Source organism: Macaca nemestrina, chromosome 16 (genome assembly GCF_043159975.1).
Source record: "Macaca nemestrina isolate mMacNem1 chromosome 16, mMacNem.hap1, whole genome shotgun sequence".
NCBI classification, from domain to species: domain Eukaryota; kingdom Metazoa; phylum Chordata; class Mammalia; order Primates; family Cercopithecidae; genus Macaca; species Macaca nemestrina.
This window is the reverse complement of record NC_092140.1, coordinates 31,712,283-31,737,911: the sequence shown is the minus strand read 5'-3', so window position 1 is coordinate 31,737,911 and position 25,629 is coordinate 31,712,283. Positions and strand designations below refer to the sequence as shown.

The following is a 25,629-nucleotide window of genomic DNA, read 5'->3' as shown; positions in this document are numbered from 1 at the left end:
ACATTCACCTCTCAATTAGTTCAAAATTTTACCTACCACAGACATGTGAAAGATTTTTGCTGCCCCCCACCCTTCATTTCATGATTAGCACCAAAAAGGAATTGTTATAGGTGGTAGCTAGTCAGATATGAGCAGAGCAGGAGAGGGCATCCCCCACCCAACCACACACAACAGGAATGTCAGGTGACCATCAAGTGATGGTCAAGTGATTGTTAACTGTCTCTCTAAAATAATAATTTGTCACAGCCAGCACCAGGGAAAGACAGTCTCCCAACAGATAAAAAATTCTGAAATTGGTGATTGGCAACTTCTCGATAAAATCTCAGGAGTTGAGCAAGTGGGCTCAAGCATGCACACTATGGAAATATTTTGCAGACCCTGTGCTTGATGGATCAGCTGGCACCACCCAGACTGATAAATGGTCTCATCTGGTCTTGTGGCCTCCTCACCCAGGAACTGACCCAGTGGAAGAGGACAGCTTCGACTCCCTATGATTTCAACTCTGACCCAACCAATTAGCACTCCTGACTCACTGGCCCCCTACCTACCAAATTATTTGCACACTAAGAGGAAAATGGTGGATGAACTTCTTTTAGGAACATTGGCCTGGTAAGGGGAAAATGCCTCAAGTAAACATGGGTAAAACTCCAGTAAACACACGGCACATGTTCGCCTCTCAAACCTTAGCAGGCCACTGCACACGCTGACAGCCCACCCCAAGGGAAGAATCAGGGGGAAAGAGATGCAAGACCCCAGAAGTATGCCAATGTTTAAAACCCCAAGTTGAAGTTCAAACAGTGCAGTTGATCTCTCAAGTTGCCTACTTGCCCCTCTTCCAAGTAGGCTTTACTTTCTTTCATTCCTGCTCTAAAATTTTTTAATAAATTATCACTGCTGCTCAAAACCTGCCTCGGTCTCTCCTTATGCCTTATGCCCCTCAGTTGAATTTTTTCTTGAGAAATCAAGGATTGAGGTTGCTGCAGACCCGTATGGATTTGCCATCAGTAACATGCTTTGGTGACGTGACTTGGATATGATTGTTAGTGCCAACAGGCACAGTATTACAAAAGCACCAGTTCTTTAATCCTAGATATTTTCCAAGAAACGTGCTTTACAAAAGACTTTCACTGTTGAAGACAGATATTGAATGAAATCCATTTTTAAATAGCCTTCCTCATGAATTTGCAATAATTGCTTAATTTATCATGTGAACCTATTATATCATTAATGGTTAAATTTCATGATAGAACTGATGATAAGCTTTTGGTAGCAGAGATGTTTAAAAGCAGCTATTTTCTTATTTAAATATTTTATTGCATTTTTAGAATTACATTCAACCTGTGGTTCCTTTTGAAGTGATTCTTTAAAACCACTTGATCATTTCATTATGATTGTTATTTAAGTCTACTATCTAAAGCCAAGTTAATATAATTAGTTATAAGGAAATTATAATATCTCACAATATACTGCATTAGAAGTTATAAAATCTAAAATCTGCAGATTGAAAATATAAATAAGAATAGATTAAACAGATTAGCAAGATTAAAGATTATAACTAAAAATTATAGAAAGTGTGTTTGCACTTATAAGTGGGAAGAGACAGGACTAGCTGGATTTCCTAGGTCGACTAAGAATCCCTAAGCCTGGCTGGGAAGGTGACCACATCCACCTTTAAACATGGGGCTTGCAACTTAGCTCATATTGACCAATCAGGCAATAAAGAGAGCTCACTAAAATGCTAATTAGGCAAAAAAAGGAGGTAAAGAAATAGCCAATCATCTATCGCCTGAGAGCACAGCAGGAGGGACAATGATCAGGATATAAACCCAGGCATTCCAGCCAGCAATGGCTACCCTCTTTGGGTTTCCCCCCTTTGTATGGGAGCTCTGTTTTCACTCTATTAAATCTTTCAGCTGCACTCTCTTCTGGTCCATGGTTCTTACCGCTGGAGCTGAGCTTTCACTCGCTGCCCACCACTGCTGTTTGCTGCCATCGCGGACCCACCACTGACTTCCATTCCTCCAGATGAGGCAGGGTGTCCTCTGTGGTTCTAATCCAGCCAGGCGCCCATTGCCACTCCTGATCGGGCTACAGGCTGGCCATTTTTTCTGCACAGCTAAGTGCCCGGTTTGTCCTAATTGAGCTGAAGAATAGTCACTGGGTTCCACAGTTCTCTTCCATGACCCACAGCTTCTAATAGAGCTGTAACACTCACCGCATAGCCCAAGATTCCATTCCTTGGAATCCATGAGGCCGAGAACCCCAGGTCAGAGAACAGGAGGCTTGCCACCATCTTGGAAGCTGCCCGCTGTCATTTTGGAAGCGCCCGCCACCATCTTGGGAGCTCTGGGAGCAAGGACCCCTGGTAACAGTGGTGGGTAAACAATGGGTATACATAGATATACAGAATAAATAAACAAACAAGTAAAGTTAAACACTGCATTTTTGCACTTATAAGTGATGGATAAACAATGGGTATACATAGATGTTAGGCCTCTGAGCCCAAGCTAAACTATAATATCCCCTGTGACCTGCACGAATACATCCAGATAGCCTGAAACAAGTGAAGAATCACAAAAGAAGTGAAGATGACCAGTTCCTGCCTTAACTAATGACATTACCTTGTGAAATTCCTTGTCCTGGCTCAGAAGCTCCCCCACTGAGCACCTTGTGACCCCCGCCCCTGCCTGCCAGAGAACAATCCCCTTTGACTGTAATTTTCCACTACCTACCCAAATCCTATAAAACGGCCTCACCCCTATCTCCCTTAGTCTCAGCCCACCTGCACGCAGGTGATTAAAAAGCTTTATTGCTCACACAAAGCCTGTTTGGTGGTCTCTTCACAGGGACACGCATGGCAATAGACATACAGAGTAAATAATAGATATTGGAGACTCCAAAAAGTAGGAGGGTGGAGAGGGGTGAAGATCGAAAAATTACTATCTGGTAGAATATTCACTATTTGGGCAAATGGTGCTGTAAAACCCCAGACTTCACAACTACACAATGTATCCATGTAACAAAACTGAACTTGTGAAACCACCTTTGCAAACATTGTATCAGTGAGAAAATTATGGCAGTGGGGAAGATCTGATCTAGCCAACCCCCTGTCTCTTGCCTTTAACTTTAAAGTTGCCTTAATTATTTCTGGGCTTAGGCCAAGCTAGCTTTGGAAGACATTTACATTATAGTTTAAATGATGATAGCCTTCCCCAAAACTCAACCGCCTTTGTAAAGCTAATGAGAGACCACCAGGCTAGGCATAACTCAGGAGCCTGAATTCTGCTAGGGTGTAGATGCTCACAAGACATGCAACTTCCCCCATTACCCCTACAGATAACATCATGATTGTGGATCTGCCTTTTGAGAAATCTTCTCAGGTTTTTTGCAGGGCTGACACCTGATGTCTCCATTTGGACTTGCAAACCACTCCTGGGGTCCCTCCCAGAAGCGACTCATCTCAAGAAGACAGCCTTGACCCCCTGAGATTTAATCTCTGCCCCAAGCAATCAGCAGCAAGCACCCATTTCCTAGCCACCTCACCCCTTCCTGCAAACTGGGTTTGAAAAAAACCTTAAACCTAAGAGCTTTTGTTGAGATTGATTTGAGTAATAACTTTGTCTCCCACATGGCCTGGCTGTCCTCATGTCTAGTAAACTCTTTCTTTACTGCATTGCTGTGCTCTTTGCACAGTGGGCAGGAAGACTCTTCAGGAGGTTTCACTTATACTCTCTGAATCTGTTTTTTTTAAAAAGGCTCTTTAAAACAGATATTCAAAATTATGTATGGAAAAACAAAAAGAATGGTCATGCATTATTCTACATAAAATATTAATGCAATCTATAGAATGGTAGAAAACGCAACCTGTGGAATGGTAGACAATATTTGCAAACCGTATATCTGATAAGGTACTAATATAAAAATATACAAGAAACTCACTTAACGGCAAAAAAATAAATAACCTAAATTAAAATGGGCAAAGAACCTGAATAAACATTTATATGAACAAAATATACAAATGACAAATAGGCATATAAAAATGTACTCACCATTACTAATTGAATGTACATCAAAACCACAATGATGTATTACTTCATGCCTGTTAGAATGACTATGATGAAAAAGACTAGACATGACAAATACTGATGAGGGTGTGGAGAAAAGGGAACCCTTGAACACTGTTGGTGGAAATGTAAATTGGTACATCCATTATAGAAAATAATATGGAGGCTCTTCAACACAATAAAAATAGAACTACTGTATAATTCAGCAATCCCGTTTCTGGGTATATATCCAGAGAAAATGAAAAAAGTATCTCAGAAAGATATCTGCATCCCCACGTTCATTGGAGCCTTATTCAGAATAGCTAAAATACAGAAACAAATGTCCATCAATGAACGAATGAATAAGGAAATCACAGTATATGTATACAATGCAATATTATTCAGCCATAAAAAGAATAAAACTCATTTGCAACAGCACAGATGAGCCTGGAGGGCATTATGCTAATACAAAAAGACAAATATCGCATAACGTAACTTCTATATAAAATCTAAAATCTTAAAAAGTGTAACTGATAGAAGCAAATAATAGAGTGGTAATTGTCAAGGAATGAGGAATGGAGGAAACAGAGAGATGTTACTCAAAGCACACACTTTCAGTTATAAGATGAACAATTTCTGGGGCTATAATGTACAGCATGGGTGATAGAAGCATTAATTAAATTTATTGATGGTAATCATTATACAGTATACACATATATCAAATTATCACATTGTTCACCTTGAACGTATTCAGTCTTTGTCAATTACATATTTTTCTTAAATAAAAAACTGCTTAAAGTTTCTCAACCGATAAGAAAATATCAAGTGTTTAGAGGTGGGTGCAATGCTTACAGAGTTCTTGCTCTTAAGCACAATTCTGTCTCTTCTATCTCTCATTCAGATGTATTACTATTATTTTAAGACAGCATTATACTCAAATACCTTAAAATGGTCAGCAAGGTAGTACACAAATTGACATCTCCCCTCATGGCCCGTTATCTTACTTATCACAGTGGAGTCACTGTGATTATGTTGGTCCTGCTAATCTTGCAAATGTAAAAAAACCATTCCTGTCCTGGGACATTTTCGTTAGCTATTTGTCTGTTGGGAAGCCTCTAACTCCTGATAGCTACTTATCACTTGACCAATTTCCTCCCTTTCAATCTTTGCTTGGATGTAACTTTTTCCATGAAGATTAGTCTGGCTATCTTACACAGCCAGCACTCATAAAACCTATAACTACAGCAACTGCTACAACTCTGTTTTGCTTCTCTCTTTCTCTCTCCTCTACTCCAAATGTGTGTGTGTGTATGTGTGTATATCTTCTAGCATATTATGTAATTTGCAAAGCCAAGTAGAATCATAACTTAAGTGGTTGCTAATAGATCATGGTTTTTCAGAGGCATCATAAAGAGAAGCCACCCAAAGTGCTCCTTAATTTGCATAATTATAAAACCTTGACAGCTAAGAAGCAGGTATCTGATATTACCCACGACAAACCTCACAGTCCACTTTATTTCTCAGGTCAGAACCCACAGTGCCAGAGATCAATATTTGTGGAACAAATAACACTTTGAGGAGGAACTCTGTAACTTCACCTAAATTAATTAATTTATTTCTCTGATTCTTTTCAAATAGATGGGTAATGGTTTTCCCACGGCAAATACATACTTAGAAAAGGAAATATCCTGAGTTTTTAAGGATTCAGATTCTTAAATATAAACTCCAAACTAACACGAATGCCTAATGACTCAAAACATCATCATGATCCAAAATTAGAATGAGAACTAATGAATATTAAAAAGTAGGTAAAGTTTTCAGAAGGTGTCTAAAGGGATCTTGAGCTAATTGTCCTGGTTCATTAATATATAATTAGACAGACATAGTTACCAGCAGGTTGAATACTAGCATTTGTTCTTGATCTGTAGAAAAAGGATTATTACAGTAGGAAGAACAAATTGAAACCCTTAAAACTGTAAACCAATTGTGGCTTGACAGTAACCAAAAATCAGTGATGTGTTATGTGAGGGATTGTAGAGACAAATGTTACCAACATAGATGTGAAATTTGCAAAGTTTATTGTCCTAATTCATCTCTGTTGAATTTATTTATCTGCCTCTATAAATTCAGCTGTCTCACAGCAAATGACTACACACTATCATGAATTTAGTCATGTTGTAATCTCAAATTTAACTGTGGTGGAAAATGTAATATATTTACTGGAATCATTCAACAAATTTCATTAAGTGCATTATACTTGATATATTGGTATTTATTTGGCCAGTACTCTCATGTCCATGCTCATCATTAAGAATGAGCAAGGCTGGGCATGGTGGCTCACTCCTGTAATCCCAGCACTTTAGGAGGCTGAAGGGGGCAGACCACCTGAAGTCAGGAGTTTGAGACCAGCCTGCCCAACAGGGTAAAACCTCGTCTCTACTAAAAATACAAAAAAATAGCCCATTGTGGTGGTGAACGCCTGTAATCCTAGCTACTTGGGAGGCTGAGGCAGGAGAATTGCTTGAACCCAGGAGGCAGAGGGTACAGTGAGCCGAGATCACTTCATTCCAGGGCGACAAGAGTAAAACTCCATCTCAAAAAAAAAAAAAAAAAAAAGAATGATCAAAATATATGACAGAGATAGCAGTATACTTTTATTCACTTAAGTCAGTACTATCAGCTCTCCAGGTTTCTGTGCTCATATACTTCACAGGGATATAATTTATATTATTCTGTAGCTTTTTCCTATAGAGAACTTAAATTATGACAGCATGTTAACTGGATATCATGTTAATTTGATAATATTAACTGGTAACTCAGAAGTTGCAATTAAACAAGAAAACTTTGTAGGAAATATGTGAACCAGAGTTTGGAAAAAAACCCATGGAGATTAGGACGTCTGCCGTTAGGTGAGGTTTTAGGATCCTGTCATCAGGAACATATCAATGATATTCCTGCTAAAGTAAAAAATACAATGCTGATGGCCGGGCGCGGTGGCTCAAGCCTGTAATCCCAGCACTTTGGGAGGCCGAGGCGGGCGGATCACAAGGTCAGGAGATCGAGACCACAGTGAAACCCCGTCTCTACTAAAAATACAAAAAATTAGCCGGGCGCGGTGGCGGGCGCCTGTAGTCCCAGCTACTCAGGAGGCTGAGGCAGGAGAATGACGGGAACCCAGGAGGCGGAGCTTGCAGTGAGCCGAGATCGCGCCACTGCGCTCCAGCCTGGGCAACAGCGTGAGACTCCGTCTCAAAAAAAAAACAAAAAAACAAAAAAACAAAAAATACAATGCTGAATCTTGCCTATCACACCACTGAAAGATGCTCAATAATTGTTGAGTTTCCTTGCCTTTAAGATGTATGACACATTGATGTTGAATATGCTATGTCCCACTATTGAGTTATCTGGACAGTTATATTTTCAGTAGAGTTCAGAGCAAGAAATGACTCTGTATCAAGTCCAGGCTGCAGTGCAAGTCACTTTGCTTTTTGAGTATCATGATCCCATGGATGTGAGGTAACTAAAAGTATCTGGTAGACAAGATATTGTGATATTTCTGGCAAAACCCAACAGGAGAGTTGAAGTACAAAACTTGTATTCATTATCTGTCGCTGTGTAAAAATTACCTCAAACCTCTGTAGCTTTAACCAATAAAAGTTTATTATCTCAGTGTTTCTGTGGGTCAGGATTCTATCCATGGCTTTGCTAGGTACTTATTCTTTCTCTCACAAGGCTCCGGAACTGGTCTCATCCGAAAGCTCAAGTGGAAGAAGGGATGTACTCAGGATTATTTACATTGCCATTGTCAATTTCTTATTAACTTTTGGAATGACAACCCCAGTTTCTGATTTGTTGTAGTCAAAGACCTCTCTTGCCACATGAGTCTCTCCAGAGGGCAGCTCTCAGCATGGTAGATAATTTTTCTTCTGTACAAGTGAGAGAAAGAGACTGAGAGAGAGCACACAAGATGGAAGCCAGACTTGGTTTGTAACCCAATTTCAGATGTTATATCTCATAACTCTCAAAGCAGTGTAATTTCTAGAAATGAGTCACAAGATCCAGCCCACACTCAGAGGGATAGGATTAGACATTGGGAATATCAGGAGACATAAATCATTCATGGGCATCTTAGAAGCTACCGGTGACATATATCTTAGGATTTGGGGGCAAAGCCATCAAGACTTCTGCAGTAGAGAAATATCTTCTATGAAAAATATAAATATGATATTCTAGTAGGACTTCAGTACAGCTGATGAAATAGTAATGCTATATTAACTGACCATATATCTTGTGTTGCCTATTAGGAAGTAGATGTTATCTAATTTACTGAGTCAAAGGGCTGAGTGGAAATATTAATGGCTATAATCAAGACTTAAAAGGTGACGCCTTTGCCATTAGCACCATCTGAATATTAGGATTATCTGTGAATGTGTTCTACACATTACCTATGACCAAACTTTTCATTTTACAGAAAAGGAGGTGTGATAATAAGATCATAGAAATCTGATTTTCTTGTGTTTCGATGTAGCCAGTAACACAGAAATAATCACCCTGATATAAATTGGATTACACTTCTGAAGACTTGGTTAGGGAACTCTGTACTGTGGGGGCATTACCTTTCAGGATACAGCATGCATCTGGGATCAAATAAAAGTCACTGTGTTACTTAGAGCTAGTATACATAGTTCCTGGAACTTAGTTGTGGAATTGGTAATAGGTCCTCTTGCTAAAGCATCTAATGATTTTTATTCTAAATATTATAATCTCAGTCTTTGCTATTTTAGAAATATTCACATCTGAGGGTGGTGTTAGGGACGATTCTAGCAGAATAGACAATAATGGTTTCAGCAAACTGGAAGTTATGAAGACTACCTGCCCAGCACTGCATTGAAGTAATTGATTCTGGTTGCAAGGAGGAGATATGGTTGCTATTACACAGTGAAAGCTGGGAGGATTAAATGTGAAACCCGAGATTCATTGTAACATTACTGCTACCTCCATATGTGATAATGACTAGGTGTGCCAAACTATTGTAATCTCAAAACCATAAAAACAGTGCAACTGAGAGCACTTGGAGAATGATAGTCTGGATTATCCTGCCAGGCAAACAACTTATCAGGTGAGATATGGAGAGCCAATGGCATTTAAATGTGCAATAGAAGAAGAAGATTATTAGTATTAATTGCAGCCTTAGGAACAGCTGCAGCAATGGAGGCTGTAAAGTTTTTGTTACTAGCTCTCTCACCTTAGCCTTTAAGAAAATTACACATGGCCATCACTTTGAGGGAAATCCTTTAAATTTAAAACTTTTCGTTTTCCTTTGGAAGAATAAAAGACATTTTATCCTCATAGGAAATAATTGAGGCCAGATAATATAGTTTGTCCCCTAATTATAAAGAAAGGGCCAAAAAAAAAGGACCTAAGTAGAACATGGGATGGATACATTTGATACAGCCTGTGCTCCTCATTTTTCCTAACCATTGTTGTCTTTCTGTTTTTTAATTGATTATCCACCTATGCCAGGTCACCATTCTGCTTTCAAACTCAGAAAAACTATAAAGCAGAAAGTGTGGTGTGCTAGACACACCACTTTGCTATCCTCTTGCATATGTGAGAGGCCAGAGTGAATTACTACCCTCTCCCCTCAAAGCAGACTTTGACAAAACACTGATGGAAATAAACAGACCTCTTTGACTGGGATAGCTATGAGCTGTGATAAGAGTTTTACATTCTTTCATCAAAATTCTGTTAAGGATAAAAAAATCAAGTCATGCTTAGTGGTAGCTTATGATAACATCCTCTTTATCAGCTGATTTCCCTTCTCTGTCTGACTTTACACTTCTCTACTGGATCTCAAACCTTCAGTATAAGCCACTTGCAATTGAACAGTTGTCTTGAGTTGTGCTCAAGATAAATGGCCTCTGGTGCCCTAAGTAGCTGTCAAGGGACAGTCAAAATTAGGAAATAGAAAATGAGAGGGAACTTCACAGTGACACCCTCCTGGCTTTATCTCTTTCATAGATAGGTTCAAGATGTATATTGATGAGGATGTGGGGCAAGAAAATAAGTTAGAATTGAAAATGCACAGTGGAGACATAAATAAGCTTCGATAAAAATGCAAGGCAAAATCATATTACTTTTATATCAATCCCAACCAAAACATGAGGAGTAGACTTTTTCCAGTATTGGTTCTAAGACTTCATAAAGATAGTGCAGGCAAAATTATAGTGAAAACAAAAAAGTGAAATTTGTTATAAAATTAATCACGGTACGCCACTATCAAAGTTACTAGGAATTTTAAGAGTTCTAATTTTTATGCAAATTAGTATTTGTAGTTGTAATCTAGGATTTGGAACAGTGGTGGACACATACTTGCCGTTTGATATTTATTCTATTCTTTTTTCTTGCTAACAGAAATCGGATATTGTTTTGCTTTGGAGAGGGAATGCATTCCAATTTAAAAAGAAATTCCAGTTCCAGCTTGTGAGTAATTGACCTTTTCTGCTGCTATTTTTTTAATATTAAAAAGAGTAAGTAAAAATTGTTGCTATATATTCTTTTCCATTCTTGTGGTGTGTTGGATGTAAGATAACTGAAACAAAGCAGAATATGTGGATTACAATTTAGTCTGTTTGATCACATAGCTTCAGGCCTAGGTTGACAAATGGTTAGTAACTGCACTTAATTGAAAGGATTCTAGTTTTGCCTGTTTGTTCAATCCTTTCAGTTCTCCCAATTAATGAATACATACATCCACACAAACAAAGGGTGAAACATTCCTTATTTAGTATGAAAATATCTGAGACTTTCATGAGTTTACTGAAGGAAGGTTTCTATTAATGTTAATAGATAAAAGTGTTGGCCGGGCGCGGTGGCTCAAGCCTGTAATCCCAGCACTTTGGGAGGCCGAGGCGGGCGGATCACGAGGTCAGGAGATCGAGACCATCCTGGCTAACACGGTGAAACCCCGTCTCTACTAAAAATACAAAAAACTAGCCGGGCGCGGTGGCGGGCGCCTGTAGTCCCAGCTACTCGGGAGGCTGAGGCAGGAGAATGGCGTAAACCCGGGAGGCGGAGCTTGCAGTGAGCTGAGATCCGGCCACTGCACTCCAGCCTGGGCGACAGAGCAAGACTCCGTCTCAAAAAAAAAAAAAAAAAAAAAAAAAGAAGCTTTTCCCTTCAATTTTCTTCCAGTAATTTTACAGTTTCAGACCTTAAGTTCAAGCATTTTGATTTGATGCTTGCGTATAGTGTGAGATAAGGTACCAATGTTGTTCTTCTGCATGTGGATATCCACGTTTTCCCAAAACCATTTATTGAAGAGATGGTCTTTTCACCATTGTGTGTTCTTGATATTTTTGTCAAAGATCCATTGATGATAAGTGGGTGGATTTATTTCTAGACTCCTTATTCTGTTCTATTGTTCTACATGTCTGTCTTTATGACAATATCATGCTGCTGTGATTGTTATAACTTTGTAGTATATTTTGAAATCAGGTAGTATGTTGCCTCCACGTTTGCTCTCTTTGCTTCTATTCTGGGTCTTTTGTGTTTCTACATGAATTTTAAGATTAGCATGGGTGTGGAGAAAATGGAAACTTGGTACAATGTTGGTGGAAATGTAAATTAGTACAACCATCATTGAAAACAGTAAGTTCCTCAAAAAATTAAAAGCAGAATGACTCTGTGATTCAGAAATACTATCTCTGTGTCCAATATCCAAAGAAAATTAAATCATTATATGGAGGAGATATCTTCATTCTCATGTTCATATTAGCATTATTCACAATATCCATGATATGGAATCAATGTAACTGTCCATCAGCGGAGGAATAAATAAAGAAAATGGTGCATGTTCAGCCTTAAGAAAGGAAACTGATATTTGCTACAACATAAATGAAATTGCATGGCACTATGCTAAGTGAAATAAGCCAGTCACCGAAAAACAAATAATGCAAGATCTCATGTATGTGTGAAATCCAAAAAAGTGAAACTGAAGCAGAGAGCAGGAAGGTTTTTGCAAGGGGCTGGAGGTTGGTGGAAGTCAGGAAATGTTGTTCAAAAGAGATAGTGTTTCAGTTATGCAGATTGAATAAGTTCTGGAGGTCTAATATACAGCATAGTGACTGTAGTTAAAAATACTATATTGTATGCTTGAAATTCACTAAGAGAGGGAATCATACATGTTCTTGCCACTCAAAGGTAACTATAGAGGTGATGCATGTATTAATTTGTTTGATGGTAGTAATCATTTTACAATGGTATACATATATCAAAGCATCATGTTGTATTTCTTAAATATATGATTTTTTGTTTTTATTATAATTTAATAAAATAGAAAAAAATTATTTAGGGATTCTCTGTTATTAATAAAATGCTATAAAAAGTTAAGGAAATGATCTGAAATTTTAAAATCTTAGTGACTCCTGTGTAAACAAGATTGATCCAAATTGCCGCCCTATACCAAAAGAAACAATTTTTTTGTTTTTTGTTTTTTGTTTTGAGATGGAGTCTCACTCTGTCACCTAGACTGGGTGCAGTGGCACAATCTCGGCTCAGTGCAAGCTCCACCTCCCGGGTTCACATCATTCATCTGCCTCAGTCTCCCAAGTAGCTGGGACTACAGGTGCTCACTACCATGCCCGGTTAATTTGTTTTTGTATTTTTAGTAGAGACGGGGTTTCACCATGTTAGCCAGGATGGTCTTGATCTCCTGACCTCGTGATCTGCCCGTCTCGGCCTCCCAAAGTGCTAGGATTACAGGCGTGAGCCACCGCGCCCGGCACCAAAAGAAAATTTTAAACTCAGACATCTACTTAATGAGAATTAGAAACTAGTAAAGTTTATAAAATAAAGTTTCCTTTGAAAGTTTCAAAAGAAAACAATTATACAATTTTAAGCAGAATAAGGAAGTTGGCAAATACTAAGATTTATTGATTTCCTATGGATATCATAACGTTATGACAAACGGGTGCTTCAAACAATAAAAATTTATTTTTTAAAAGTTCTAAAGGTCTGAAGCCTAAAATCAGTATCACTGGGTGAAAGCAAGGTTTTGGCATTGCTGCACTCCTAGAGGCTTTGGGGAGAATTTATTCCTTCCCTCTTCCAGCTTCTAGCTGCTGGCATACATTAATTTGTGACCACATCACTCCAATCTCTTCCTCTCACTAGTCATATCCTTCATATATGCTTCTCTTCTCTGAGTGTGTCATTTCTCCCTCTGCTTTCCTCATATAAAGAAATATTGTCCGGGCGCAGTGGCTCACGCCTGTAATCCCAGCACTTTGGGAGGTCGAGAGGGGCGGTTCACAAGGTCAGGAGATGGAGGCCATTCTGGCTAACATGGTGAAACTCCATCTCTACTAAAAATACAAAAAAAAAAAAAAATTAGCCAGGTGTGGTGGCTGGCGCCTGTAGTCCCAGCTACTCAGGAGGCTGAGGCAGGAGAATGGCCTGAACCTGAGAGGCGGAGCTGGCAGTGAGCCAAGATTGCATCACTGCACTCCAGCCTGGGTGACAGAGTGAGACTCCGTTTCAAACAAACAAAAAAAAGAATATTTAACCGCATTTTGGACCCTACTTGATAAATCAAGATAATTCACTCATCTCGAGATCTTTAATCATAGCTGCAAGACTTTTCCATATAAGGTGATATTTATAGATCTAGAGAATAGATCATTATCTTTTGCAGGGACCGTTTTTCAGGGATCACAAAAAGCAAATATTATTACTTTTCATTATTTTTACACTAGCTGTACAAACCACTGAGATTGCTTTTATAAAAGAAATATTTCCTTTGTCATGTAACAAATTATATTTATTTTCATTTTTGAGTTGAAATTATTTATGTCATTCTTCCATAATTGTAATTAATACCCTATTTTCGAAAGAATAACTAGCCAGGACATGTCAGTCATCTTAAACGACAGAGCAAGACTCTGTCTCAAAAAAAAAAAAAAAAAAAAAAAAGAAATTAGGTTTTCAACTTCTTATTTTGACTATTTAGATTGTACTGAAATAGAATTAATATGAAATTGATAGTTTCTCTATGGATAGTCTATGTAATTTTATTTATTTATTTATTTATTGAGATGGAGTCTCACTCTGTGGCCCAGGCTGGAGTGCAGTGGTGCTATCTCAGCTCGCTTCAAGCTCCGCCTCCCGGATTCATGCCATTCTCCCGCCCCAGCCTCCGGAGTATCTGGAACTACAGGTGCCCGCCACCACGCATGGCTAATTTTTCTGAATTTTTAGTAGAGACCGGATTTTATGTGTTAGCCAGGATGATCTTGATCTCCTGACCTTGTGATCCGCCTGCCTCGGCCTCCCAAAGTGCTGGAATTACAGGCGTGAGCCACCGCGCCGGCCGAACAAATGTTCTTGTAGTTTTTTTAGAGAAATACTCTAACCAAGAAGTGGCTGCTGCAAGATAAAATGAGAGCTATCATTTAAGTTTCCCATCTACAAGAAAATGACAACATATACAAAATTAATGCTGTATGAAATACACCTAATAACTCATCATCTAAAATTTAATTAATCAAATGAAATGATCAGTCATAATAAGTACATGGGAAAGAATACTCGGAAATTAAGAAGTTACTAAATATGTCAGAGTCGGACATTTTTCTAATATTTATGCACAAAAATGAGCACTCCACTTCATTTATGATTACTGGGAGTTGATTTTTCCTTACCCACCTATAATTATTATGTAATTGAATCTGGATTTCTGCTATATTTAATGTATGCTTTGAAATTTTGAGTCTAAGAAAGCCACCTTTCTTCTTAGTTTTCAAAGACTTGCATATAAACATAATCTAATTATTTGATCGCTGTTGATACTATTAACTATTGCATCTCTGTCAGCATGCTTCATCTCTACCAAAAGGCATGACAAAAATTACTAACTCAATAAACAAACATATCATAAATTACTGGATTCATATTATTATCTATATTCTCATTAAATATATATGAGGAAGTTTCCATTGATCAGTATAATAAAGTATGTTGCTGAATATTATTAGTAGTATTTTTATCCATGCATGTGTGTATATATGAATGTATGTAACACATTATTTAATAGGTATATAAATGGCATACTATTACTGCAGTTTAAAATAAAAATCTGTGCCCAAATAGCTTTAAATGACTTTATTAGATCATGATTTGATTGAAATATTTTCAAATATAGAGATGTTTCCCTTCCCCACTCCTCATTCTCTTTCACTCTTTTCCCTCTTCTCCCTTCATTCTCCTATTCCCTCTTCTTTTTCTTTGATTTTGTCATTTCTAAATCACTATAGGTAAAAGTTTCTCAAAAACAGCACTTGAAACATTTTGGATTGCATAACGCTTTGTTGCGTGGGCTACCCAGTGCATTGTAAAATATTTTGCAGCATTTCTGTCTTCTACTCACTAGAAGACTGGAGCCACTCTACTGTTGTGAAAATAAAAAGTATCTTCAGATATTGCCCCAGGTACAAATGGTCAATTAGCCTTAGCATTGTTGTAATACCTTGGTGCAATATTTTGCACTTTTGGGCTTCTCAACAAGGCCAAATGCTAGATTCCTTATGTTATAAATTGTGCCTTGGACAGTCATCTTGCTTTTCAGTTGTTAAGGCCTATTGAAAGCTACAGAGAGGTAAAAGAAGAAAGTATTTAACAAACACAGCAGTTGAAAACTGTATTTAATCTGATCGTGTCTACTGAATATCAGTTTAGCCTTTGTACAACTGTCCCCTAAACAAGTTTGGTTGCATGTATGACTAGTATTCCAAACTCCTTAACATGTCAAAATTGAAGACAACCCTTTTCTCCACCCTTGCTTTTCTTATCCTGTCAGTTAAGTAATTGACACTTAGGATTTCTAAACAACTTTTTTCATTTTACTCATTTCTTAGACTGATTCTCTCCTTTGCTTTACAAAACTATTGATAAGTAAGCTTTTTCATTTTCTTGTAGGAACTTTCATGATATTCCTTGTGTTTAATCCATAGTCTCCATTAACATAATCACTGAATTGACTATAACACGCCACAGTTTTCAGAAACACATACAGAAGCAAAATGTGATACTGTTGACAGAAAACAGTCAGAAGACAAATATAGACAGACACATACTAAGGACATACACGATGTACCAGGAAGAAGCTAGCAGTTTTCAGGAAGTGGAATTGAGACAGTGGATAACAGTAACATGAAAGGTCATTCATACCTCAAATAAAAAACATTATATGATCATTTGTACCACAATTAAACAAAGAATAATTTTCCCAAATACAGCATGATATTTTAAGTCATAATTATATGAAATATAGATTTGGTCCTCTCCCTCTCAAAACGATTTTTATATCCATATTTTTTAAGTGAAATTCCTTTTATTTTCCAGTATATGAGTCATTTGTAAGATCATAATAGCCACAAAGTTTTGCAATTCTTTCTAATCCTTAATCCTTATTTTAAAAAATGGCAGACAAAATTTTTATTAAATTTCTACTTAAAATTAAATAAAATTGGACTCAAGACAATCAGGAAACAAACTCACACTGTTTTCAAGTGACATAGCAACATAATAAGAAGGGATTAGTGAGCAATGGAATAAAAATCTGCTAACATCAATGAATTGTGAGTATCACAAAGAGTCCATTAAGGAGAGGGGAAAAAAAATTAACACTTTGATGATCTTTTTCCATAGCAGAGAAAAGAACATAACAAGCAGAAAGCCCAAGTAGTAAAATTGGGAAAACAAACAAACAAACAACAACAACAACAGCAAAAACCAATGATCTATTGAAATAAATGTGAGGATTCCCCTTTAGGAATACGGCTCTAGCATTGAGGAAATAACTCCCTTCAAACACAATTTATCGTTTAGAGCAGGAGAGGAACCTAGAAAATGTGTGGTTCGTACCTTCAAAAAGATTAAAAAGAATCATTTCTCCTGAGAAAGTAGAGTTAGCCTTCACAAGAAAGGACATATCTGCAATAAAAATTATTAGATATTATACAAAAGCAATGTTGCCAAATTAAAAATTGAGACATATGCTCAATAAAAAACATAAAATCAAGCAAGAACATAAAACTGAAAGGAAGTACATATACAAGCATAGGCAAATATATACTGGCATACATGTAGCACATATTCATAAACACACATGCATGTATATACACATGAACATACACACACTTGTACAGAAACTCACATACACAAAAGTGCACATATATATATATATATATATAAAGAGACCAGATACATAGTCATACACTCCATGGTCCAGTGTCCAGGTATGTACATACAAACACATTCACATACATGAAAACATGTTTCACATACAAACACATATGCACACAAATCTATAGAGCACACAAATATACACATGCAAGCCACATAAAGACACAAATATGTGCATAATGCCTACACACAAAAGCAGATGCACACCTAGACAACGACACACAACCACAGGTGATATACACAAATACACACACAAAGCAAGGCGACTGCAAAAATATAAGGACTTTAAGGGGCAAAGATTATGGCATTAAAAGGAAGGTATAGAGAAAAAAATAGAAATAGGGATAGAAACTAATGAATATCAGAAAAAAACATCAAATTACCCAAGAGAAACTTAATAATCGCTGACAACTATCTCTAATAATAATAATGTATTAAAATAGAAAATATAAACATAAATTAAAACTTAGGTCTTGAAAAATAATCCCTTGTGAGTTACCTAAAACTTTCTCACTAGCATTTAGGTGAGAAAGAAAATCAAATATACATTTGTGGCTTTCTAATATTAAAAATGTAAAGGGGTCTCCTTATTCCTAGTGGAGCTAACCCTTTAATGTGTTGATTACAGTATATTATAATTTCTTCAAACAACTGGATGCTGGAGTTCATTTCTGTTTGAGATATAAAAACAATTTCCTAAAGAATGTTTCTGGAATTTACACCTGGGAATGATATCTCAGGCCACACATCAGATGATTTCCAAAATACTCATTTTTGACCATAACTTTGTTCAGCTTATTTGTTCCATAAATGCAAGTTGGAATAATAAAATTTAGACCCCATTTGATAATACTGACAAAACAAAACTTTTAGCTCAATTATCATACACAATATTTACTAAAATATTTAGATTCTGTTAGTCTGAATCATACGCTTTCCTGAACTTAACGTTCAGTCATTAGTCAGTAAGACAGGAGATTTTTGTGTAAAGTATTAGAGTCATTCTGAAGTAAAATTATTGACATAATATGCACAATTCCCAAGGTTTCTTTGTATCAACCCTTTCCCAAAATCAGATTGAGGACAGGGTATCACAGGAAGGGATGAGAGGTGTTGAGTGAAGAAAAGTACATAGGATTGTACATCAAAAGCAAACCGCTCTACTGTAAGTCATCACTCTACTCTGAGACATATTTCAAGTTATATATTTTTTGGTGATATAAACATTCTTCTCTAAGGCACTTATTTTGGCACACAATTGAGTCTCTCAAATGTTTGTGAGTTTGCGCACTTGTGAGTATTATATTCTGAACCTGATGATTCCATACTTATTTATCTGAGGATTGTTTCTGCCAGCTCTCCATTACAGATTCTTGTTTCCCCATGTTCCTTGAGATGCTTTATTGGGCGATCATGTGTGATCAAACTTTACCTGTGGCAATTCTTGGAAGAAAGAAGTCCTCTAGGAGGGCTTTTGTTTGGTTTACTAGGTATCTGGCTTACTAAGAAACAAGATAAACATTTTAAAACAGCTCCTTGCTTCCAAGGTTGTTGGATCTGAGGTTATTTTGTATTTAGGTCACAAACTCACATGTGGTTTGTGGTTGTCAATTTTCTAAGCTTTATTTTGTTTTCCCCAAGTTTTCACCTACTCATTGTGTGAGACATGGTCTCCCTTGTGGTCTCTCCTGTGGTCTCCCTCTGTGGATTTAGCTTTATTCTAGTTTACCTTTTACCAAGGATTTAGTTTTGGATTTTGCAGCTTTAGGCTTCTATCTCCTTTTGTTATCTCCATATAGGAAGGGTCTTGCATCCTGCTATTAAAAAAAAGTCTACTTTCTTCAATGGGATTCTAATTTTTTTTCTCACAGATTCACGATACACAATATCTGTATTACTTATGTGGGCCTTCACCAAAATGGCAATGCTTACTTTTTAAATTTCAAACACTCTGTTCCAGATTCAAATTTTTTATTTCAATTCAATATACATAGACACATGAGGGTCAGTATATCAGATTTTAATGTTTGTAACTATAATATCCTTTTATTTTTGACCATATATACATTTGAATTTATTTTTTAATACGTTATATATAAGTGTGAATTATATTAGGTTTAACACAGGACAGAAACAACTAATTGCAGCCATATTGTCCTCAATCCATTCCCTAATTTTTTTCATTTCAAGACACTTTAGACAAATGCTAAACTAATTTTTTCATGTATGGGGGCCAGTATTGAGGAAAAATAATTATTTGCATGCAATATTTACATTTTGAAACATGAAGAAATGGCCACTGGATATAAAACCAATATTTAAAACATGCAAGTGTGTTTGACAGTGAATATTTAAACATGACGGGAGTACATTGAGAAAACAAAAATAGTGGGGAATTTTATTCATGAATTATGGTAGAAACAAAAACTTGTTTCTGAATAAAAATGCTATAGCTGATCTCTATGTCAGCTACTAAGTGCATATATGTTTGCCAAATATATCATAGAGGTACACATATATTTTTATTATACATATTGTATTATATCATATATTATAATATGCAGATTATATATTACATTATATATAGTTTGTTATAAAATAATAAACTAGGCAAATTTCCATGACTCAGCTTGTATTAGTCCATTTTCATGCTGCTGATAAAGACATACCTGAGACTGGGCATTTACAAAAGAAAGAGGTTTAATTGGATTTACAGTTCCACATGACTGGGGAGGCCTCACAATCATGGGAGAAGGCAAGGAGGAACAAGTCGCATCTTTCATGAATGGTAGCAGACAAAGAGGGCTTGTGCAGGAAAACTCCCTGTTTTTAAAACCAACAGATCTCATGAGACTTGTTCACTATTATGAGAACAACATGGGAAAGACCTGTCTCCATGACTCAATTACTTCCCATCGGGTCCCTCACACAACACAAGGAAATTCAAGATTATATTTGGGTGGGGATATAGTCAAACCATATCGCAGCTTAAGAAATAAAATATCATCAGTATATTTATGACTTTTTTCAGTAGCACCCCATTTTTTCCTGTGTGTGGCTGCAACATATTTGTGTAACTCATAAACTTTTCTTTGATATTCTCTGATATAAAATAAAATACAACCTGATTTTTCTTTTCTATCTACATGCTACTTTCACTTATACCACCATCCCTCCTCCACACGAGAGGTTATGTTAGCCATCCCTTATTTTCCATGTAGCTATACAATATGTACATGTAGCCCTATAGCTTCTTATCTTGATTAAATGGAATTATATTTGTTTTAATCATCTTTTGCTCAACATTGTTTTGATTCATTCTTCTTGATGTGCATAGCTTCTGTACATTCATTATCACTGCTGCATGATATTTATAGTATGGACACATCTAGTCTTGTACATTTGAGTTGTAATTTGTTATCACATGCTATAAGCATTCAGATAAATGATTTTGGTAAAAAATTACAAGGATTTGTGTATTATACATACCAAATTGTTGAAATGCTGAATCATGAATCTTCAAAGTGGATAACATCAAATGATTTTACAAAGGATTGTAATTATTTATATTTGAATTGGCAGTAAATAAAAGTAAGTTATTCCACTTCCTCAGCAACAAATTGAAACATCAAATTTCTTTTTCTTTTTCTTTTTCTTTTTTTTTTTGAGACGGAGTTTCACTATTATTACCCAGGCTGGAGTACAATGGTGTGATCTTGGCTCACTGCAACCTCCACCTCCTGGGTTCAAGCGATCCTCCTGCCTCAGTCTCCCACGTAACTGGGATTACAGGCATGCACCACCACACCCGGCTATGTTTTTGTTTTTGTTGTTGTTGTTGTTTTTGTACAGACAGGGTTTCTCCATGTTGATCAGGCTGGTCTCAAACTTCCGACCTCAGATGATCCACCCGCGTCAGTCTCTCAAAGTGCTGGGATTAAAGGCATGAGTCACTACGTCCAGCCTGAAATATCGAATTTCTTAAAAATTAATAGAAGTCTTCACCAATCATCTCCCCACAAGGACACCAATTTGACAACTATTTATACAGAAAAAAAATTACCTTCATAAGAACCAAAACTTAGGTGAGCACTTGTAGTACCCGGGTTTTACTTTATAGCACTGAAAGAGACATTGAAGAGACAGACAAAACAGTCTTGAACCACTGATGCCTCCCCTCCCTAACCTTAGCAGCAGTGGTGTGGTGTGGAGAGCATCTCTGGGCACTGAGGGAGGGAGAACACAGCAATCTGAACTCAGTGCTATTCTGTTAGAGCAGAAAGCAAAACCATACCAAACTCGGCTGATGCCTGCCCATAGGGAAAGTATTTTAACCAGCCCTAGCCAGAGGGAAATTCTGAGCCCAGTGGTCCAAAATTGAGTTCTTGCAGACCTTGTTACTGAGGGCCAAAGTGCTGTGTATCTCCTGGTAAAACTGAAAAGCAGTCTAGGTCATAGGGCTGTGAACTTTCGGTGAGTCTTAGTGCTGAATGGGGCCCAGAGACAGTGGACTTGGGAGCTGCAGGGCATGCTGTTTACTGAGGTACCACCTAAGGCAGCCAAGGGTGTGCTAGCATCATCCCTCCCATAACCCCAGGCTGCAAAGCTCATGGCTCCAAAAGGGAACCCTTCCTTCCACTTGAGAAGAAGGAAAGGAAGGGGAAAGGGAAAAGGGAAGAGTTTGTCATACACCTTGGATACTGTTTCAGACACAGCAGGATAGGACAGTGCTCAGAGTTGTGAGGCCCCTGTTCCAGGCCCTAGGTCCCAGAAGAAGTTTATAGACATATTCTGGTCCAGAAAGGAAACTGCTGCCTTAAAGAACAGGACTCAGTTTGGCAGCATTCTTCTTCTGCTAACTGAAAAGCCGTTGGGCCCTGAATAACTAGCAGACATACCCAGGTACTACATTAAGGTCCTTGGGTGAGCCTCTGAGACTTGCTGGCTTCAAGTGTCAGCATGGCCACAGGGACTAGAGTACCAGGCAAGTCCTTGGGGCCCATGACTCCAGGACCTGACTACTGAATGGCATTTCTGGACCTTCCCTGGGCCAGAGGGGAGTTCACTTCACGGAAGGGTGAGTGCCAAGCCAGGCAGCATTCACCACAAGCTGACTGAGGAGCCCCTGGGCCTAAGGAAATACTGCTGGTAGTCTGTCAGTACACCTTATGGTCTAGGGTGGTGGTGGCTACAGGATGAGACCTGTCTGCCTTTGGCAAGGGGAGGAAAGAGTGAAAAAAAATTGTCTTATAATCGGAGTGGCAGCTCAGTTGCAGTAAAATAGAACAGCAAGTAGACTTCTAAGGTTTCTGGCTCTAGTACCTGAATCTCGGGTGGCACCTCTGGACCTACCCAGAGCCCAGAGACCTCGCTTCCCTAAAGGGAAGGACACATGTCTGGCTGGTTTTGCCACTGACTGAGTGTAGAGACCCAGGGCAATGGGCAACCATAGGCAGTAACCTGGGAATAGGACAACAAGCCTTGGATGAGATACAGTGCTATGGTGGCTTCAGATCTGATTAAGCACATTTATACTGCTGGTAGCCAAAGGGAAGCTTGTATCACTCCACTCCCAGCTTTAGGTAGCTCAGCACAGAGAGATTCCATTTGTTTGTAAGAAAGTAAGGGAAAAGAACAAGAGTCTCTGCCTGGTAATCCAGAGAATTCACCTGTATCTTGTCCAAGACTATCAAAGCAATACCTCTATGATTCTGCAAGAATTACAGCATTACTGGGCTTTGGGTGTTCCCTAAAGCAGATACAGCTTATATCAAACACCCAAGTTCCTCCAAGTATCTGCAGAGCCATCCTAAGAAGGTTGTACAAATAAACCAAGATACTGACAACTACAATAAATACCCAACTCTTCAATGCCCAGACACTGAAGAAGATCTACTAGCATCAACATCATCCAGGAAAACATGAGGAATACAGAATTCTATCAGATAAATTTAATGAAGAGATTGAAATAATTAAAAAGAATCATGTAAAAATCTAAAGCTAAAAAATGCAATTGGCATACTAAATAATGCAACAGTCTTTTAATAGCAGCATTGATTAAGCACAAGAAAGAATTAGTGAGCTTGAAGAGGCTATTTGAAAATGCACAGTCAGAGGAAACAGAACAAGAATAAAGAACAATTAAGTATATCTACAGGATTTAGAAAATAGACTCAAAAGAAAAAAATCTTAGAGTTGTTGTCCTTAAAGAGGAGTTAGAGAAAGAGATAGGAGTATAAAGTTTATTCAAAGGGGGCCAGGCACGGTGGCTCGTGCCTGTAATCCCAGCACTTTGAGAGTCCTAGGCAGGTGGATCACGAGGTCAGGAGATCGAGACCATCCTGGCTAACAGGGTGAAACCTTGTTTCTACTAAAAATACAAAAAATGAGCTGTGCATGGTGGTGGGTGCCTGTAGTCCCAGCTATTCGGGAGGCTGAAGCAGGAGAATGGCGTGAACCTGGGAGGCGGAACTTGCAGTGAGCCCAGATTGCACCACTGCACTCCAGCCTGGGTGACAGAGCGAGACCTCTGTCAAAAAAAAGAAAAAGAAAGAAAGAAAGAAAGAAAGAAAGAAAGAAAGAAAGAAAGAAAGAAAGAAAGAAAGAAAGAAAGAAAGAAAGAAAGAAAGAAAGAAAGAAAGAAAGAAAGAAAGAAAGAAAGAAAGAAAGAAAGAAAGAAAGAAAGAAAGAAAAGAAGAAAGAAAGAAAGAAACTTTATTCAAAGGGATAATAACAGAAAACTTTCTAAACCTAGACAAAAATATCAATATTTAATACAAAAAGTTATACAAAGCAGATTTAATCCAAAGATGACTATCTGTGATATGAAGAAATACAAGAGACTGGGTAATTCATAAAGGAAAGAAGTTTAATTGACTTACAGTTCCACATTACTGGGGAGGTTTCAGGAAACTTACAATCATGGTGGAAGCAAAGGAGAAGCAGGTACCTCTTCACAAGTTGGCAGGACAGAGTGAGTGCAAGCAAGTGAAATGCCAGAAGGTTATAAAACCATCAGATCTCATGAGAACTCACTCAATATCATAAGAACAACATGGGTAAAATCACCCCCAGCAATTTCCACCACTTCCTCCACCTGGTTCTTCCTGTAACATGTGGGGATTATGAAAATTATAATTTGAGGTTATATTTGGGTGGGAATACAGAGCCAAACCATATCATTCTGCCCCAGCCCCTCCCAGATATTATGTCTTTTCACATTTCAAAACCAATCATGCTTTCCTAACAGTCCCCTGAATTCTTAAATTATTTCAGCATTAACTCCAAAGTCCAAGTCCAAAGTCTCATCTGAGACATGGCAATTCCACCACTGAGCCTGTAAAATCAAAAGTAAGTTAGTTACTTCCTAGATACAATGGGGGATCTGGCATTAGCTAAATGTTCCCTTTCCAACTGGGAGAAATTGGCCCAAACCAAGAAGCTACAGGCCTCATGCAAGTCCAAAATCCAATAGAGCAATCATTAAACCTTAAAATTCCAAAATGATCTCCTTTGATTCCATGGGACAGAGGCCAGGGTGCTAAGAGCAGCTCAGCGCAGGCCTCTGAGTACCCCTCGTCATGGACAGCCTGGTTGCCGTGGATGGCATGTTGATGTCAGAGGAAGGGAGACAGGTTCATAGGCAGGAAGAGGAGGGTCTCTGGTGAAACCCCACCTTCAAGCCAGATGGACTAAAACCTTGGGGCCAGGCTGCCACATCTGGGGAGAGTCTGTGACCCAGTGTGAGAACTTCATTGATGTTTTTCAGCCAATGGTGCTTTTTCCAGGCCTGCTCATAGCTGCCCATGGGCCAGTTAGCATGCAGTTCCTCCATTCTGAGCACATGAAAACCCCAGACTCAACCACACTCAGACACTCTCTGGGAAAATTTGCCTGCAGAAAGGAGCTACTCACTTTGGGTCTCCTGAGAGTTGTTGTCAGTAAAGCTCCTCTCTGCTTTGCTCATCCCGAGTTGTCCTTTGTAACCTCATTCTTCCTGGACATTGGACTTGAGAACTCATGTACTGCAGGAGCTGTAACAAGTTTCTAACTGGCTCACCAAGCCACAGTCAGTGACGCACTTCCAGACTGTGGGAGTGAAGAGTGGAGACCCTTCTAGGGGCCCAGACCTCAGGGTTCCCCAAGCCAGATCTGCTATAACACTATAACCCTCCTGCCCTGTGACGGTACTGGATGGCTGCCATTCATAATGGGAAGTAGTGGCAGGGCTGGGCCAGCCCAGGAGTCATGGGTCAGAACAGGGCAGCAGGACTGAAAAAGCTGTAACACAAATGGGCTGAAACATGCTCCACTGAAACACCTTCACACCCTGCTTGTCACAATT

General features: G+C 38.2%; 1 long non-coding RNA gene across 2 annotated transcripts in view; it reads left to right on the top strand.

Moving 5' to 3' along the window:
- LOC105481686 (uncharacterized) overlaps positions 1 to 25,629 on the top strand; it is a 171,235-nt gene that overhangs the window by 21,588 nt on the left and 124,018 nt on the right. For both annotated transcript variants that reach the window (XR_003018023.2, XR_011614710.1), the window contains exon 3: positions 10,458 to 10,526. This is a non-coding gene — a long non-coding RNA (uncharacterized lncRNA). The remainder of the gene's footprint in view (positions 1 to 10,457; positions 10,527 to 25,629) is intronic.